The sequence below is a fragment of the Callorhinus ursinus genome, unplaced genomic scaffold (genome assembly GCF_003265705.2).
Source record: "Callorhinus ursinus isolate GAN/ISIS: 27379988/994484 unplaced genomic scaffold, GSC_fseal_2.0 scaffold49, whole genome shotgun sequence".
Classification (NCBI taxonomy): domain Eukaryota; kingdom Metazoa; phylum Chordata; class Mammalia; order Carnivora; family Otariidae; genus Callorhinus; species Callorhinus ursinus.
This window is the reverse complement of record NW_027397111.1, coordinates 7,395,877-7,413,740: the sequence shown is the minus strand read 5'-3', so window position 1 is coordinate 7,413,740 and position 17,864 is coordinate 7,395,877. Positions and strand designations below refer to the sequence as shown.

Genomic DNA, 17,864 nt, shown 5'->3' with positions numbered 1-17,864 from the left:
AAAATCAACTCAAAATGGATTAAAGACCTGAATGTAAGACCCGAAACCATAAAACTCCTAAGAGAAAACATAGATGGTATGTTCTATGACACTTAGTACCTGACTCCAAAGGCAAAGGCAACAGTGTTTGTTGACTGATGAATAGATAAAGAAGATGTGGTGGGTGCGCACACACGCGCACACGAATATTACTCAGCTATAAAAAAGAATGAAATCTTGCCATTTGCAATGACACAGATGGAACTCCAGAGTATTATACTACGCAAAATAAGTTAGAGAAAGACAAATACCATATGATTTCATTCATATGTGGAATTTAAGAAACAAAACAAATGAACAAAGGGAAAAAAAAGAGAGGGGGAGACAAACCAAGAAACAGACTCTTAACTATAGAGAACAAACTGATGGTTACTGGAAGGGTAGTGGGTGGGGGGATGAGTTAAACAGATGATGGAGAGTAAGCAGTGCACTTGCTGTGATGAGTACCAGGTGTTGTACAGAAGTCTTGAATTGTTTTATTATATACCTGAAACTAATATTACACTGTATGTTAACTAACTGGAATTTAAATAAAAACATAAAAAAAAACAAAAAACAACTCAAAGGCAAAGGCAAACAAAAGCAAAATAAACAAGTGAGATTATATCAAATTAAAAAGCTTCTATATAGGGAAGAAAACCATCAACAAAATGAAAAAGCTACCTACTGAATGGGAGAAGGTATTAAAGATCATATATCCAATCAGGGCTCACCACTCAAAATATAAAAAGAACTCATACAGTTCAACAGCAAAAAAAAAAAAAAAAAGTCTCATTAAAAAATGGGCAGAGGATTGGAATAGACATTTTTCCAAAGATACACAGATAGCCAACAGCCACTTGAAAACATGCTCAACATCACTAATCATCGGGGAAATGCAAATTCAAACCACAATGAGATACGATCTCACACCACAACAAGATATCATCTCACAGTGAGATATCAGAATGCCTATTACCAAAAAGACAAGAAATAACAGGTGTTGGCAAGGATATGGAGAAAAGGGAACCCTTAGGTAGGAATGTGTATTGGTGCAGCCACTATGGAAAACAGTACGGAGTTTCCTCAAAAAATTAAAAATAGCGGTATCATATGATCCAGCAATTCACTTCTGGGTATTTATCCAAAGGAAATGAAAACACTAACTTGAAAAGATATATGCACCCCCATGTTCACTGCAGCATTATTTACAATAGCTAAAGTAGGAAAGCAACCTAAGTACCCATCAGTGGATGAATGGATAAAGAAAATGTATATATATACATAATGGAATATTAGCCACAAAATAGAAGAAAGTCTCGTCATCTGTAACAACATGGATGGAACCAAAAGGTATTATGCTAAGTGAAATAAGTCAGACAGAGAAAGATATTCTATGATCTCACTTATATGCAGAATTTTAAGAAATCAAAACACCAAACTCAGAGACAAAGAGAACAGATTGGTGGTTCCCAGAGTTAAGTATGGGAGAGTGGGTGAAATGGGTAAGGAGGTCAAAGGTATAAACTTCTAGTTATAAAATAAATAAGTCATGGGATATAATAGTGTATTGTATAATTGAAAGTTGCTAAGAGAATAGATATTAGAAGTTCTTATCACAGAAATAAAATTTCTAACAGTGTGTGGTAATGGATGTTAACTAGACTTACTAGGGTGATCCTTTTGCAATATATACAAATATTAAATTGTTATATTGTACATCTGAAACTAATATAATATTGTATGTCAATTATATCCAATAAAAAATAAAAACAAACAAAAAAAGCCCTGCCTGGTCTTTCACAGCATAAACCTAAAGGTATTTTGTAAACAGAATAGAGATGATTATATTCTCCTCTCCTTGAGTAATGAAGTTTTTATTTCTTTCCAAGAAAGAAAAGAGACATTATCTAAGAGCTCTTTATGATATTATTTTTTTTCTCCTTAAGATTTTAGTGCTGGGTACTAAGTAGTCCCTCAAAGTATTGGTTTTAAAAGACTAGCTGCAGAAAGAGGCCAATTTGATGAAACAAAACTGATTGGTGGGTAAAGAGTACTTTTGAGAATGTCCAGTTGTCAGGACAAGGGCATCCTAATCAGGGAAGTAGGAAGTGGAGAGAGGACATGTCTTCTTAATGCTTTGGTGCTGGGTCAGGGCTCCACAACTGCTCCTACCCTTAATCATCTGACTCAATGTGTACATTGCTCCTACTTCCCTCTTTCTCTGCTTCAGTTTGCCTCTATTCTTTTCTTAGTCTATCTGCCTATAATACTAGTTCATAAAATGTTGGCCATGGACCAGCAGTACAGGTGTGATCTTAGAACTTGTTATATATGAAAATTTTCAGGCTCCATTCCAGATTTACTGAGTCAGAAATCTAGGTGCGGAGACCAGCAATCTGTGTTTTAACAAGTTCTCCAGTTATTCTAATGCATGCTAAACTTTGAAAATCAGTGGCCTATAGTGTACCAATATTGTCCTTTCTGATATGACCTTGAACCATTTTAGATAAATACGGCTATATCCGACTTGATTTTTAGACTCATGTGAATGTGTGAAATATATTGTTACTCAAATTACTCTACATTTGCTTAAAGTAACTCACACCAAATTCTTTACACTAAAATCTAAGTGTTTAGGGACACCTTGGTGGCTCAGTTGGTTAAGCAGCCAACTCTTGATTTCAGCTCAGGTCATGATCTCAGGGTCCTGGGATGGAGCCCTGCATCGGGATCCATGCTCAGCACAGAGTCTGCTTAAGATTCTCTCTCTCTCTCTCCCTCTGCCCCTCCCCCTAAAATAAATTCATTAAAAAAATAAAATCTAAGTGTTTTTTTAAAAAAAGTTTATCTTAGTTTATACTTACATCTTCATTTTTCAACCAATAAATATGGGCCTACAAAGTGAAAACTTACATATGGGACCAATCATTAGAGTTAGTCTGTCTTCAAGAGGCTTACAAACTAATGAAACTAATAGACAAGTAGGCCTAACATGACCTAATGCAAATCAACGTGTTTAACATGCCACACTAGAAGGAGAAAAAGGTGTTATGGGAGCATAGAATAGGAAGTGATTCTGCCATAGCAATCAAAGAAGGCTTTATGAATGAAGGGCATTTAAGCTGAACGGGAAGATGAATAGTTTCTTTGGATTCGTTTCTCTCCTTTCACATCTCTAATTGTTTCCTCCTATATGCCATTAGTTAATGGTTGTTAGTTTGCATATGGTTTTAGCTGTAGTGTTTTAAATATAAAGCTGAACACGGCAACCAATGTATATTTTGCATTGGAAACGAGGCCCACTGATTTTGATTTTATGAAAAGCATTGTTTTGCCTCAAGAGAAGTTTCCAACATTGAACCAGTTTATGTTTATTTAAATGAATTAAAAATTTCCTTAAATAAATTTGAAGAAACGTTATTATGGTCATAGACCAAACACTACTTTATTGTTTAAAGACCATGTGTAGTATACTGGAAAAAGAATAGGGATGATCATTAGACCATATTCTTTTTTACCCCCATAATACCAGTTTATTATTTATGCAGAGACATGATTAAAGATATTATTAAACCATATTCTTATCCATAATATGCCACTACCTTTGCTGTGGTCTTAAGCAAATCATGTTACCTCTCTGGACCTTAGTTTCTTCACCTAGAAAACAGTTTGGACTCAGTGATTTCTAATGACACTTATTTTTATTTTTTTGTCTAAACCCTGTTAAGTGCCATTTATGATTTCAACTGGTTCAATTATTTAAATATTCATCAAGAAAGGGAATGCCTCTTTTTGCAGCTAAGATTTTTTTTTAAGATTTTTATTTATTGAGAGAGAGAATGGTAGAGAGAGAGCATGAGAGGGAGGCAGGTCAGAGGGAGAAGCAGACTCCCTGCTAAGCAGGGAGCCCGATGCGGGACTTGATCCTGGGACTCCAGGATCATAACCTGAGCCGAAGGCAGTTGCTTAACCAACTGAGCCACCCAGGCACCCTTTTTGCAGCTATCTAGACAAATACCCTCTGCAAATACTTTGGCTACAAGGGTAGATTCCAGAAGCTAGTTGCATGAAGTTTACAGAACACAATGTTAGGCTCAAAACGTGCTCATGACAGGCCACATTAGCAAAGAGTGTCCTTAAAATTACATTACTTCATCTCTAACGAGAAATGCCTCATGAGACCACGGCAGTGGTCAAAACCTTGGCTGAATAATTTTCTGATGCATTACTGATAGAAAAGTCATTCCTCAAACTGCAAAACTTGCTCTGAAACATACCCTAATTGAAAACAACAACAACAACAACACAGGTAAGGCCAGAGCTGCATTCCACAATGGAGAGCCTGAGAAATTTAAATCAAATGGAAGAAGTTTTGCAACTGTGAGACAGACTTTAGGGGGAGATGAGACTCCCCCAAAATATGGCTATGATATTTTAGTCCAAATATAATTATTTTTTTTAAGATTTTATTTATTTTTCAGAGAGAGAGAGAGAGAGAGAGAGAGAGAGAGAGAGAGAAAGCGCTCAATCAGGGGGAGCTGCAGGCAGAGGGAGAAGCAGGCTCCCCACTAAGCAGGGAGCCCGATGCGAGACTTGATCCCAGAACCCTGGGATCATGATCTGAGCTGAAGGTAGACAATTAACTGACTGAGCCACCCAGGCGTCCCACCAAATATAATTCTTTTTTAAAAATTTTATTTATTTTTTATTATTAACATATAATGTATTATTTGTTTCAGGGGTACAGGTCTGTGATTCATCAGTCTTACACAACACCAAGTACTCACCACAACACATACCCTCCCCAGTGTCCATCAACCCCCTCCCCTCCAACAATCCTCAGTTTGTTTCCTGAGATTAAGAGTCTCTTATGCTTTGTCCCCCTCTCTGGTTTCATCTGGTTTAATTTTTTCCCTCTCTTCCCCTATGATCCTCTCCCTTGTTTCTTAAATTCTACATATCAGTGAGATCATATCATGATAACTGTCTTTCTCTGATTGACTTATTTCGCTTAGCATAATACTCCCTAGTTCCATCCACATCATTGCAAATGGCAAGATTTCATTTTTTGATGGCTGCATAATATTCCATTATATATATATATATATATATATATATATATATATATATATACACACATACCACATCTTCTTTATCCATTCATCTGTCGGGGGACATCTGGGCTCTTTCCATAGTTTGGCTATTGTGGACACTACTGCTATAAACATTGGGGTGCAGGTGCCCAGGTCACTACATTTGTATGAAGTGAAGCAGGTGCTTCAGGTCACTACATTTGTATCTTTGGGGTAAATACCCAGTAGTGCAATTGCTGGGTCACAGAGTAGCTCTATTTTCAACTTTTGGAGGAACCTCCATACTGTTTTCCAGAGTGGCTGCACCAGCTTGCAGTCCCACCAACAGTGTAGGAGTGTTCCCCTTTCTTCGCATCCTCGCCAACATCTGTCATTTCCTGACTTGTTAATTTTAGCCATTCTGACTGGTTTGAGGTTGTATCCTACTATGGTTTTGATTTGTATTCTTAATGCACAGGAATATAATGGCAACTGTATACTATGGTTGTGAAATTTGAACCTGTGAAAGGCTCAGTAACCTTGAAGAATGAAACGGGGCACATCTTCCTGACTATAAAACAGGTTGTAAATCTTTACCATTTTTTATTCTGGCTCCTTGCACATGGAGGTCATGCTGTGAGCTGCAGGAGGAGGGATGTAGCAGTGACCTTTTCAAATATTCCAACTTACTGTCCAAGTGTCTGTACTAATTGATTTTCATCACCCTTTTAAGAGTGCATCTCTAACTCCTGGTGCCAAATGCCTGCCTAAAGTTCACCTAAACATTGCGGTAAGATCCAAGCTACATGAATTTCACTAAAGTGTAAAGTATGAGGCAACACAGAGTTATAGACCAGAAAGTTTAGTAGCTTGGGATGAGTTTTGTGCTAATTCCATTATTAAAAAGCATCACTGGGGCACCTGGGTAGCCCAGTTGTTAAGTGTCTGCCTTCAGCTCAGGTCATGATCCCAGGGTCCTGGGACTGAGCCCCGCATTGGGCTCCCTGTGCAGCGGGAAGTCTGCTTCTCCCTCTCCCATTCCCCCTGCTTGTGTTCCCTCTCTCACTGTCTCTCTCTCTGTCAAACAAATAAATAAAACCTTAAAATAAATAAATAAATACCATCACTGAGAAACCTCTGGAAGACTTTTTTGTTCTCAATTATTCTTTTTCAAAACCAGTCTTTAAAGTGAACGTAGGTAGAGTGAAGCAGGACTTATGTCTTGGGCTGAGGTTTGAGTATGGGATTCTACAGCAATGTCTGACAGAAATTTAATGTGAACCATACAAATAATTTAAAATTGCCCAGTAGTCTGATTTTTAAAAAGTAGAAAGAAATAGGTAAAATTAAATGTAATATTTTATCTAACCCAATATACCTAAAGTACAATCATTTCAACTTGTAATCAATATAAAAACCATTGAGGCATTTTACGCTTTTTCAAATGAAGTCTTCAAAATCCAGTGTGTACCCAAAGAACAAATAATCCAATCAAGAAATGGGCAGAAGACATGAACAGACATTTTTCCAAAGAAGACTTCCAAATGGCCAACAGACACATGAAAAAGTGCTCAACATCACTCGGCATCAGGGAAATCCAAATCAAAACCTCCATGGGATACCACCTCACACCAGTCAGAATGGCTAAAATTAACAAGTCAGGAAACGACTTTCGTTTCCTGAAAGAAGGGGGAACCCTCCTACACTGTTGGTGGGAATGCAAGCTGGTGCAGCCACTCTGGAAAACAGTATGGAGGTTCCTCAAACAGTTGAAAATAGAGCTACCCTATGATCCAGCAATTACACTACTGGGTATTTACCACAAAGATACAAATGTAGGGATCCAAAGGGGTACGTGCACCCCAATGTTTATAGCAGCAATGTCCACAATAGCCAAACTGTGGAAAGAGCCAAGATGTCCATCGACAGATGAATGGGTAAAGAAGATGTGGTATATATACACAATGGAATATTATGCAGCCATCAAAAGGAATGAGATCTTGCCATTTGCAACGACGTGGATGGAACTGGAGGGTGTTATGCTGAGTGAAATAAGTCAATCAGAGAAAGACATGCATCATATGACCTCACTGATATGAGTAATTCTTAATCTCAGGAAACAAACTGAGGGTTGCTGAGTGGTAGGGGGTGGCTGGGTGATAGACATTGGGTAGGGTATGTGCTACGGTGAGCGCTGTGAATTGTGTAAGACTGCTGAATCACAGATCTGTACTTCTGAAACAACGCAACATATTTTAAGAAAAAAGAAAAAGAAGAAGATAGCAGGAGAGGAAGAATGAAGGGGAGTAAGTCAGAGGGGGAGACGAACCAGGAGAGATGATGGACTCTGAAAAACAAACTGAGGTTTCTAGAGGGGAGGAGGGTAGGGGGATGGGTTAGCCTGGTGATGGGTATTAAGGAGGGCACATTCTGCATGGAGCACTGGGTGTTATGAACAAACAATGAATCATGGAACACTACACCAAAACAAAATATGTAATATATGGTGATTAACATAACAATAAAAAAATTAAAAGGAAAAGAAGAAGGTAGCAGGAGGGGAAGAATGAAGGGGAGTAAGTCGGAGGGGGAGACAAACCATGAGAGACGATGGACTCTGAAAAACAAACTGAGGGTTCTAGAGGGGAGGGGGTGGGGGGATGGGTTAGCCTGGTGATGGGCATTAAGGAGGGCACGTTCTGCTTGGAGCACTGGGTGTTATGCACAAACAATGAATCATGGAACACTACATCAAGAACTAATGATGTAATGTATGGTGATTAACATAACAATAAAAAAATCCAGTGTGTATTTCACACTCACAGCCCATATCATATTTTAAAAACATTTTATTTATTTATTTATTTATTTATTTATTTGAGAGAGAGCGCAGCAGAGGGAGAGGGAGAAGCAGTGGGGCCCAATCCCAGAACCCCAGGATCATGACCTCAGCCAAACGCGGATGCTTAACTGGCTGAGCCACCCAGGTGCCCCTGTCCATCTCAATTTTTTTTCTCCTAGCTACATTTCATGTGCTTGGTATCTAGTTTTATGCACCATCTTAAGTAATGCTGCATTAGACGGTAATACCTTTAATATCTGGGTCTTATAGACCCAAAGTTATGGAAACTGATTTTTCCTCCTTTTTCCTCCTCCTCCTACTCCATCCGAGTTTTTATTCCAATTTTTGAAATATAATTTAGAAAATTTATGGCAGGGGATAATAAGCCAATGCATTAAATTCCTTCTAGGACAACCAAAAATGTCAATCTCTGCAGGCTAAAAAACAGAAGATTTTGAACTAGGAAATAAAGTGTTTTTTAAAAAATGAGTCATAGATAAAAGACAAGAGATCTTGTCTTTCATCTTTTATCTTTTGAGTCTGAAACTCAAAGAGGGTTCCTTTTCCTCTACATCCTCACCAATACTTGTTGTTCTTTGTGTATTTGATTTTAGCCACTCTGACAGGTGTCAGGTGATATAATAGTTTTGATTTGCATTTTCCTAATGAGTGATATTGAGCACCTTTTCATGTGTCTGTTGGCCATCTGTATGTCTTCTGTGGAGAAATGTCTGTTCATGTCTTCTGCCTATTTTTTAATTGGATTATTTGGTTTTTGGTGTTGAGTTGTGTTCTTTATATATTTTAGATACTAACCTTTTATCAGATATGTCATTTGCAAATATCTTCTCCCATTCAGTAGGTTGTCTTTTAGTTTTGTGGATTGTTTCCTTTGCTGTGCAGAAGGTTTTTGTTTTGATATAGTCCCAATAATTTATTTTTGCTTTTGTTTCCTTTGCCTCAGGAGACATATCTAGAAAAATGTTGCTACAGCCAATGGCAGAGAAATCAATGCCTATATTCTCTTCTAGGATTTTTATGTTTTCAGGTTTCACACTTAGGTCTTTAATCCATTTTTTAAAAAAGATTATTTATTTATTTGAGAGAGAGAGAAAGCAAGTGAGCACAAGCAGGGTGGGGGCAGAGGGAGAGGGTGAAGCAGACTCCCCACTGAGCAGGGAGCCTGACACAGGGCTCGATCTCAGGACCCTGGGATCATGACCTGGGCTGATGGCAGACATTTAACTGACTAAGCCACTCAGGGGCCCCTAGGTCCTTAATCCACTTTTAATTTTGTGTATGGTGTAAGACAGTGGTCCAGTTTCACTCTTTTGCATGCAGCTATCCAGTTTTCCCAACACCATTTGTTGTAGAGACTGTTTTTTTCCCTATGGCATATTCTTGCCTCCTTTGTTGTATTTGTTGTAGATTAATTGACCATATAATTGCGGGTTTATTTCCAGGCTCTATATTCTTCTGTTCCATTGATCTATGTGTCTGCTTTTGTGCCAGTACCATACTGTCTTGATGACTACACCTCTGTAATATAACTTAAAGTCTGGGATTACGATGCCTCCAGCTTTGTTTTTCTTTTCTAAGATTGCTTTGGCTATTTGAGGTCTTTTGTGGTTCTATACAAATTTTAAGATTGTTTTTTATAGTTGTGAAAAACGCTGTTGGCATTTTGATAGGGTCTGCAGTAAATGTGTAGATTGCTTTGGGTAGTATAGACATTTTAACAATATTTGTTCTTCCAATCTATGAACATGAAATATCTTTCCATTTCTTTGTGTCACCTTCAAATTTTTTCATCAGTATTTTATAGTTTTCAGAATACAGGTCTTTCACCTCTTTGGTTAGGTGTATTTCTAGGCATTTTATTATCTTATTATATTACCTCAATTGTAAATGGGTTTATTCCTTTAATTTCTCTTTTTGCTTCCTTATTAGTGTATAGAAATGCAATGGATTTATGTACATTGATTTTTGTATCCTGTGACTTTACTAAATTCGTTTGTAAGTTCCTAATAGTTTATTTTTTTTTTTTTTGGTGGAATCTTTCAGGTTTTCTATACAGAGTATCATGTCATCTGCAAATAATAAAAGATTTACTTCTTCTTTACCAATCGAGATGTCTTTTATTCCTTTTCCTTGTTTGACTGTTGTGGCTAAAACTTCCAGTATTATGTTGAATAAAAGTGGTGAGAGAGGACATCCTTGTCTTGTTCCTAACCATAGAGGAAAAGTTCTGTTTTTCACCATTGACTATGATGTTAGCTGTGGGTTTTTCATATATGGCCTTTATTATGTTGAGGTATGTTCCCTCTAAGCCTACTTTGCTGAGGGTTTTTATCATGAGTAGATGTTGTACTTTGTCAAATGCTTTTTCTCCATCTACTGAAATGAGCATATGGTTCTTATCCTTTCCCTTATCAATCACCATTGATTGATTTGTGAATATTGAACTGCCCTTGCAACCCAAGAATAAATCTCACTTGATTGTGGTGAATGATTTTTTAATGTATTGTTGGACTGATTTGCTAATATTTTGTTGAGGATTTTTGCATCTATGTTCTTCGGGGATATTGGCCTGTAGTTCTCTTTTTTGTGGTGTTTTTAATCTGGTTTTAGTATCAGGGTAACGCTGGCCTCATAGAATGAATTTGGAAGTTTTCCTTCCTTTTCAATTTTTTGGAATAGTTTGAGAAGAATAGGTATTAACTCTTCTTTAAAAGTTTGGTAGAATTTGCCTGTGAAGCCATCTGGTCATGGGCTTTGTTTGTTGGGAGGTTTTTTTTTTTTTTAATTATTATTATTGCTGATTCAATTTCATTGCTGGTAATTAGTCTGTTCAAATTTTCTATTCCTGATTCAGTTTAGAAGGTTGTATGTTTCTAGGAATTTATCTGTTTCTTTTAGGTTGCCTAATTTGTTGGCATATAATTTTTAAAAATATTCTCTTAGAATCTTTTGTATTTCTCTGGTGTTGGTTGTTATTTTTCCTCTGTCATTTCTGAGTCCTCTCTCTTCTTCTTCGTCTTTTTTTGTTTTTGTTTTTTTGGTGAGTCTGGCTAAAGATTTATCAATTTTCTTGATCTTTTCAAAGAACCAGCTCCTGATCTGTTCTATTGGATTTTTTTATAGTCTTTATTTCTTTTATTTCTGCTCTAATCTTTTATTATTTCCTTCCTTCTTCCAGCTTTCAGTTTTGCTTATTATCTTTTTCTAGCTTCTTTGGTGTAAGGATAGGTTGTTTATTTAAGATTTTTCTTGTTTCATGTCTGCAATAGCCAAACTATGGAAAGAGCCTAGATGTCCACCAATGGATGAATGGATAAAGATGTGAGATACACACACACACACACACACACACACACACACTGGAATATTATGCAGCCATCAAAAATGAAATCTTGCCATTTGCAATGACGTGGATGGAACTACAGAGTATTATGCTAAGTGAAATAAGTCAATCAGAGAAAGACAATTATCACATGATCTCACTGATATGTGGAATTTGACAAACAAGGCAGAGGATCAGAGGGGAAGAGAGGAAAAAATGAAACAAGACAAAATCAGAGAGGGAGACAAACCAAAAGAGACTCTTAATCTCAGGAAACAAACTGAGGGTTGCTGGAGTGGAGGTGGGTGGGATGGGGTGGCTCAGTGATGGACATTGGGGAGGGTATGTGTTATGGTGAGCTCTGTGAATTGTGTAAGACTGATGAATCACAGACCTGTACCCCTGAAACAAATAATACATTATATGTTAAGAAAGGAAGGAAGGAAGAAAGAAAACAACAAAACAAAACAAAAACCAATAACAAAAGAGATTTTTCTTGCTTCAGGAGATAGGCCTGTATTGCTATAAACTTCCCTCTTAGAATAGCTTTTTCTGCATCTCAAAAACTGGTTCTTTGAGAAATTCAATAAAATAGATAAATCTCTAGCCAGACTAGAGAATTACTGATACATGATACAAAGCAGATGAATCTCAAATGATGATTTGAGTAAAAAAAAGCAGGCAAGAAAAGACTGCATAATTCCATACCATGATCCCATTTACATAAAATTTAGAAAATGCTTACTAATCCATAGTGACAAAAAGATTAGTGGTTGCCTGAGGATGGGTGGGAGGTAGGGTTTAGAAAAGAGAAGACAGAAGAGTTACAAAGAGGTACCAACAAACTTGGGGGTGAAGTTCATTATCTTTAGTGTAGTAATGGTTTCATAGGTGTACACACATGTTAAAAATGTTATCAAGTTGGACACTTGAAACATGTTCTGTTTATTATGTACCAAGAGTTCAGTTTATTATGTGTTTAAAATGTTACAAAAGAGTATTATCAGTGCTGTGTTAAGAGTATAAAGGAGACAAGGATAGCAGCCATTTCTCTCTGAGCATGGCATGAAAGATACAAGTTGAGCTGAAGCTTAAATGATAGGTTCACCAGATTTGGGGGAAATCAGAGGCTAATGGGCATTCCAGAACAAGAAACCTGGGTGAACAAAGGAACAAAGTCAAAACATGGTTTGGTTGGGAGCAAGATGGCAGAGGAGTAGGAGACCTAAATTTCGTCTGGTCCCAGGAATTCAACTAGATAGGGATTAAACCATTCTGAACACCTACGAATTCAGCAGGAGATTGAAGAAAAGAATAGCAACAACTCTCCGAACAGAAAAGCGACCACTTTCTGGAAGGTAGGACGTGCACAGAAGTGAATCCGAGGCAATATTCGGGAAGATAGACGGCGGGGGAGGGAGCCCCCATCAGCTAATACTGGCAAGTGATAGGGCAGCAGAGCACAAAATCGGAACTTTTAGAAGTCGGCTCTGCTGAGGGACATCGCTCCAGTGGCTAAACGGGGTGGAACCCTTGCTGGGACAGTGTGGTCTCAGGACCCTCGGGGTCACAGAAAGAGTGGCATGATATATTCAAAGTGCTGAGTAGGAAAAATCTGCAGCCAAGAATACTCTATCCAGAAAGGCTATCATTCAGAATAGAAGAAATGAGAAGAGTTTCCCAGACTAAAAAAACTAAAGGCATTCATGACCATTAAACCAACCCTGCAAGAAATATTAAAGGGGACACTTTGAGTGCAAAAGAGAGAAAAAAAAATGACAAAGGCAAGACAGGATCAGAGAAAATCTCCAGAAACAACAAAACAAGTAATAAAATGACAATACATACATATATATCAATAATTACATTACTGTTAATGGACTAAACGCTCCAATCAAAAGACACAGGGTATCAGAATGGATTAAAAAACAAGACCCATCTAGTCTGCCTATAAGAGACTCATTTTAGACCTAAAGGTACCTGCAGATTGAAACTGAGGGGGTGGAGAAACATTTGTCATGCAAATGGATGTCAAATGAAGGCCAGAATAGCATACTTCTATCAGACAAACTAAACTTTTTTGTTCTTGTATTGTTTTTATCTTGCTGTGGTATCAGGGTAGTACTGGCCTGATGGAATGATTTTGAGTGTATTCCCTCTATTCCATTATTTGTAAGATTCCAATAAAGATTGTTATTATTTCTTTGAAATGTTTGGTAGAATTTACCAGTGAAACCATGTGGTCTTGGGCTTTTCTGTGCTGTGAGATTTTTGATTCCTAAACTACTTTTCATTCTAGTTATTGGTCCAACAAGATTTCCTAGAAGATTCAAGATTTATGATTCAATCTTGCTAATTTGTGCATTTTTAGGAACTGTTTTTTTTCTAAGTTAACTGATTTGTTGGTATATAATTATTTATAGTAATCATTTTTTTAAAGATTTTGTTTGTTTATTTGACAGAGAGAGACAGCGAGAGAGGGAACACAAGCAGGAGGAGTGGGAGAGGGAGAAGCAGGCTTCCCACTGAGCAGGAAGCCTGATGTGGGGCTTGATCCCAGGGCCCTGGGATCATACATAACCTGAGCTGAAGGCAGATGCTTAACAACTGAGCCACCCAGGTGCCCTATGTATAGTAATCTTTTATCACACTATGTACTTCTGTGGTTATTTGTTGTATTATTTACTCTTCCATTTCTCACTTTGGTTTTTGAGTCCTCTCCCTCTTTCTTCTTAGTTAATGTAGTTAAAGCATTACCAATTTTGTTTAGTTTCTTGGAAAAATTGTCATCACTTTCAGTGTTAGGTTATTGTTTATTCTGGTCTCTATTTTATTTATTTCTGATTTTTGTTATTTCCTTCCTCTACTAAATTTCACCTGTTTCTTCTTTTTTCTAGTTCCTTGTGGTGTAGTGTTAAGCTGTTTACTTTTACTTTTATTCTTTTTTTTTTAAGGTTTTATTTATTTATTTGACAGAGAGACACAGCGAGAGAGGGAACACAAGCAGGGGGAGCAGGAGAGGGAGAAGCAGGCTTCCTGCCGAGCAGGGAACCGGATGTGGGACTTGATCCCAGGACCCAGGGATCATGACCTGAGCCGAAGGCAGACGTTTAACGACTGAGCCACCGAGGCACCCTACTTTTATTCTTAATACAAGAATTTATAGCATGAATTTCACCCTAACATCTGCTTTTGCTGCATCCCAGGTTTTAGAATATTGTGTTTTCTTCTTCATTTGAGATTATTTGATTTGCTGCTTGATTTCTTATTTGGCCCAATGCTTATGCAGTAGTATGTTCTTTAATATTTACATATTAAATATTTAGTATTTACGTTGTAGATTTTCCAGCTTTGTTTTATTGTTGATCTTTAGTTTTGCACCATTGTGGTTGGAAAACATAAAAGATTTTGATCTTTTTAAATTTGTAATATTTGTTATGTCTCTTTTTATGTGATTTAACCAAGAGCTTCTTTTGTGTGTACTAGAAGAAAATGTGTATTCTATTTTTCTTGGCTGGAATGTTTTTTATATATCTTTTAGAACCATGTATTCTGAACATGTCAAGTAAAAAATGTTCTTGTTGAAAAAAATAATAACTTTAACTGAGGGTACTTGTTTAAAATAAAGCATATCAGAGGGGAGGTGAGTGGGGGGATGGGTGAAATAGGTGATGGAGATTAAGAGTACATTTATCATGATGAGCACTGAATAATGTATAGAACTGGTGAATCACTATATCGTACACCTGAAACTAATATAATTGTATGTTAAACTATATTGGAATTAAATTTTTTTTAAAAAGCAAAAGGTTTCTATAATAATAAAATTGGCAAAACCAATTTTAAAAAGGAAGAAATCCACAACAGACAAATTGCTAGGAAAAAATTACCAAATAAACTCAAGGAAAAATTACTAATCTGAATAGTCTATAATTGGAAATTTAAAATATTCCTACAAAGAGAACACTAGGTTTAGATGGCTTTACTGCTGAGTTCTAACAAACTTTTAAGGAACATACTATTTCTATCTAACCTTCACCCTTTCAGATAGGAGACACAGAAGAACAATCTTTACCTCATTTTCTTTTTTAAAAAAGATTTTATTTATTTATTTGAGAGAGAGCTAGAGGGAGTGGGTGCACGAGGGAGGGTAGGGGCAGAGGAAGAGAGAGAAGCAGACCCCCTGCTGAGTGGGGAGCTAAGGCGGAGCTCAATCCCAGGACCCTGAGATCATGAACTGAGCCAAAGTCAGATACTTAACAGACTGAGCCACCTAGGTGCCCCTCTACTTCATTTTTGACACTAAGTAAGCTTGCTCCAATACCAGTCAAAAACATTAAGAGAAATAATAGGCTAATCTCAAATGATGGAACAATCATGGGAAAAATTCCTAACATATCAAGTTCAATAATTCATCAAAACAATTGATATTTACAGAGACAGTATTTCATGAAACTCAACATGTATTAATGAGAAAAACTCTTAACAAACCAAGAAAGGAAGAGGACTTTTTAACCTGATAGAGGACATCTAACAAAACTTGATGAGCACCAGGTGTTGTATGTAAGTATTGAATCACTGTATTGTACACCTGAAACGAATATAACACTGTATGTTAAAAATAGTAGCGATAAATTAAAAATAAAATATTAAATGCTGTTAAAAAAACCTTTAGCAAATATAAAGCTCAATGATTAAACTTTAAAAGAAAGGTTCTATCACTTCTATTTCATGTTACACTACAAATCCTTGCTACACAATAAGAAAAAGAAAAAACTGAATAAAGTTTGGAAAACAAGGTAAAAAGCACAACTAGATGATATGGATGATACCAGATGATATAATTATCAGTATAAAGAATTACAAAGAATATGCAGACAAATTATTACATACAATGAAGTTTGCAACATTAATAAACTTACTATATTTCTATACAGCATACAAAAGCAATTAGGATATGTAATTTTTAAAGATACCATTTACAATAGCAACAACAGTAAAAACAAAATAATAGTGTAACCAGGACTAGATCTAACAAAAGATGTATAAAGACTGTCATGGAGAAAATAATAAAATGTTATTAAAACAAATCAATCAAAACTGAAAGGCCAACTACAGAATAGGAGAGGATATTTGCAAATGATGTATCTGATAAAGGGTTACCATCCAAAATATATAAATAACTTATAAAACTCAACACCCCACCCAAATAATTCAATTAAAAAATGGGCACAAGACATGAACAGACATTTCTCCAAAGAAGGACATATAGATGGCCAACAGACAAGTAAAAAAAATACTTTCCATCAGGGAAATGTAAACCAAAACCACAATGAGATATCACCTCACACCTGTAAGAATGGCTAAAATCAAATACACAAGAAACAAGAGGTGTTGACCAGGATGTGGAGAAAAAGGAACCCTGTGCACTGTTGGTGGGAATGCAAACTGGTGCAGCCACGCTGGAAAACAGTATGGAAGTTCCTCAAAAAGTTAAAAATAGAATTACTCTATGATCTAAGAATCTCACTACGGGGTATTTACCCAAAGGATACAAAAACACTAATTCAGAGGGATACATGCACCCCTATGCTTATAGCAGCATTATTTACAATGTAAGCAGCCTGTGTCCATTCATAGATGAATGGATAAAGAAGACATGGTATATTTATACAATAGAATATTACTCAGCTATTAAAAAAGAATGACATCTTGCCATTTGCAACAACATGGATGGAGCGAGAGAGTATAATGCTAAGTGAAGTTAAGTCCGAGAAAGACAAGCACCATATGATTTCACTCTCATGTGGAATTTAAGAACCAAAACAAATGAGCACAGGGGAAAGAGAGAGAGAGAGAGAGAGAGACAGAGAGAGAGAGCAATGAAGAAACTGACTCTTAATTATGGAGAACAAACTGATGGTCACCAGAAGGGAAGTGGGTGGGGAGATGGGGTAAATAGGTGACAGGGATTAAGGAGTGAACTTGTGATGAATACTGGATGATGCTGGAATTGCTGAATCACTATATTGTACAAGTGAAACTAATATTACACTGTATGTTAACTAACTGGAATTAAAATTAAAACTTTTAAAAGAGGCATTTAACAATAAAATAAAATGCAAAAAAGTTATTAAAACACAGTAAAGGCCTATATACATTAAGAAATATACTGTATTTACGGAGAGAAAGACTTGTGAATATGTTAGTTCCTCCCTAAATTAGCCTACAGATTCAACATAATTTTAATCAAAGTCCCACTAGAGTTTCTCATGGAATTCAATAAGGTGATTCTTAAAATTATATAGAAAAGCAAAGGGCAATGAATAGGCAAGATATTCCTTAGGAAGATAAAGCACGGGGACTTGTCTCACATATTTTAAATTCATTTTCATTATAAAACTTTAAGGCTATATGATGCTTTTGGGCGCCTGGGTGGCTCAGTCTGTTAAGTGTCTGCCTTTGGCTCAGGTCATGATCCAGGGGTCCTGGGAATGAGTCCCAAGTAGGGCTCCCTCCTCAGTGGGGAGTCTGTTTCTCCCTTGCCCCTCCCCCTGCTCATGCTCTCTCTCTCATGCTGTCTCTC

General features: G+C 36.8%; 1 protein-coding gene across 3 annotated transcripts in view; it reads right to left on the bottom strand.

The window, feature by feature from the left end:
* SBF2 (SET binding factor 2) overlaps nt 1–17,864 on the bottom strand; it is a 467,005-nt gene that overhangs the window by 125,418 nt on the left and 323,723 nt on the right. The window lies entirely within an intron of this gene.